The following is a 2694-nucleotide window of genomic DNA, read 5'->3' on the forward strand; positions in this document are numbered from 1 at the left end:
GGAGAAAAGGAGAAGGGACAGGAAGTGCTTGATTTTATTCATATTTATTTGAAAAAGCAGCAGAACTTCTAAGGAAAACAGCCATTAGGAAGGATAAGAGATGTAGGTTTCAGTGGCATCTTAATGTTTTAGAATTAACAGTTATCTTACAGATAACTAATCATCATTGGCAAATGAAAAATTGAGAGCCAGAGAAGTTGAGAAATTAGTTTGTGAATTGAATTTGTGGATCTGTTCCAGTCTTGATCTAGTATTATTTCCATCCTAATGACATCTTAGCAGTGAGAATGAATGGAGCTCCCAGAGAAGACTTAGATTGTCTAGAGAAGAACTCAGGAAGCTTAAATATGTGGAATGCAAGTCCAGAGAAAAAGAAAAGAGGGAGATCAGTCAGTAAGGAAAAATCACAGGAATGGTCAGAGATAGAAGGGAAATCATTATATCTTAGTTCAGCTGAATTGAGGGAAAAAAACATTCTGTATAAGATGGTGTTCTGTTGATTCAGTATTTAAAAAGAAGAATGGCAAATAGAAGCTATTGTATTTGGCAATAGGAAAATTGGCAGACACCTGAGTAAATGAGATTGTAAGTGAAGCAGGGAGAAAAAAATTAGTGAGGAATTTTCAAGAGGCTTGGAAAAAGGACAGTAGAATGACACTGGTTTATTTATTTCATAATAAAGGAAGTATAGACAAATTTGAAGACAGAGACAAAGGATATACATTAGTGAGACAGTTCACATTAGCCAGTTATGGATAGCTATGGGAATAGATGTATTCAAGGCTTGGAGTAAAGAACCTTAAAATACACAGGTTAGCTTTAGCCATAAAAAGGGGTTATTTATTTCAAGACTAAAAGGAGAGATAAAAGCATATATCAGTTACAGAAACACAAATGTTAAACTAGAAATAAAGATAAAAGTGAACACATGCCAAATTTATTGGTTGCTCTGTTTGGAGTAAAAGTCAAACTCATTTAAACATAAATAATAAGACCATGAGGGATGAATGAATTATTTCAGAAAGAGTGGAATTTCTACAGATGTTGGCATATGAGGAGAATTAAGGAGATTAATAAAGATATTATATTAGAAATGGTTTAGGGTATGAATGACAAAATAGCTAGCAGTGACTTAAGACATTTAAATATCTCCCATTACAAGAAGTGTAGAAGTAGGTATTTTCAAAATTGTCTCAGCAACTCAGTAATATCAAAGAGTGTTGGGTCAGCTTCTCTAGATTTCTCTTGGCTTTTTGGCTATGGTCGAATGATCATATCTTCGTATGACAACAAGTAAGGTGAAAGGAAGAGATAGTGAAAATAGAAAATCTCCTTGGTGGCTCAGTTGGTAAAGAATCTGCCTGCGGTGCTGGAGACCCAGGTTCAATCCCTGGGTTGGGAAGATCCCCTGGAGATGGGAATGGCAACCCACTCCAAAATTCCTGACTGGAGAATTCCATGGACAGAGGAGCCTGGCGGGCCACAGTCCATGGGTTGCAAAGAGTTGGACATGACAGAGTGACTAACACACACATCTGTAGGTTTCTTTTGGCTTTTCGACTATGGTACAATGATCATGTCTTCATATGACAACAAGTAAAGTGAAAGGAAGAGACAGAAAATAGAAAATCTCCTCATACATTTTTCTCTCTTAATAGGAAACAAAATTATGTGAAGCTGATTTTATTTACTTCTTGTGAAAGAATCCAGGTGAAAAGAACGTGAACAAAGTCTGATCTCTCTTACTTTCTTAAGTGGCCTATATTAGATGTGATGATTACAGTTATTTTTTAGTGACTGTATTGTTTTGAATTACAAAAACCTATTGATAATGACTGAAACACGGTACAAATAACCTTGCTTGATCAGGGTTGCCTCATCATTACTTTGAGTATTATTTAGTGTCAAATACCAAGAATGAACACCATAATATCATGCCAAAAAGTATTTTATTTAAAGACTTTGCATCTTTTCAAACTGTAGGACTGTAGTATCCCATCCATTAATGCACACTGAGTCACTTCAGTCATATCTGATTCTTTGAGACCCTCTAGACTGTAGCTCTCCAGGCTCCTCTGTCCATCGAATTCTTCAGGCAAAAATACTGGAGTGGGTTGCCATGCCCTTTTCCAGGGAATCTTCCAACCTCAGGGATCGAACTCACTAATCTAATGGCCAAATACAAAGTTTCACCTGTGACCTGTATTATGTCAAATGTTATAGCATGAATTGTTTAAAAAAAAACAAAAACACATATGGAAAGGACTAAAAAGTTCATAATGCCAGTCTAATTTTGCATGAAGAAAGGATCATAGGTATCTTCTTTTATACAGAGTAATGTGTATGAATAGCTAACTGATAAAAAGTACAGTATTTTCATATGCTGATTCACAAAACGAGTCATAGTAACTTTAAGAAGATTGAAATTATACCAAGGATTTTTCTGATCCCAATGGTATGAAACTAGAATCAGCTACAAGAAACAAACTGAAAAACTCACAAATATGTAGAGATTAAGCAACATGCTACTAAAATAATTGGGTCAAAGGATAAGTAAAAGTATATTGAGACAAATGAAATCAGAAGCACAACATAGCAATACTTATAGGATGCAGCAAAAAATAGTTCTAAGAGGTAGGTTCATAACAGTAAATGCCTACATTAAGAAAACAAAAGAGCTCAGATAAACTGCCT

This window comes from Odocoileus virginianus, chromosome 7, assembly GCF_023699985.2.
Source record: "Odocoileus virginianus isolate 20LAN1187 ecotype Illinois chromosome 7, Ovbor_1.2, whole genome shotgun sequence".
Classification (NCBI taxonomy): domain Eukaryota; kingdom Metazoa; phylum Chordata; class Mammalia; order Artiodactyla; family Cervidae; genus Odocoileus; species Odocoileus virginianus.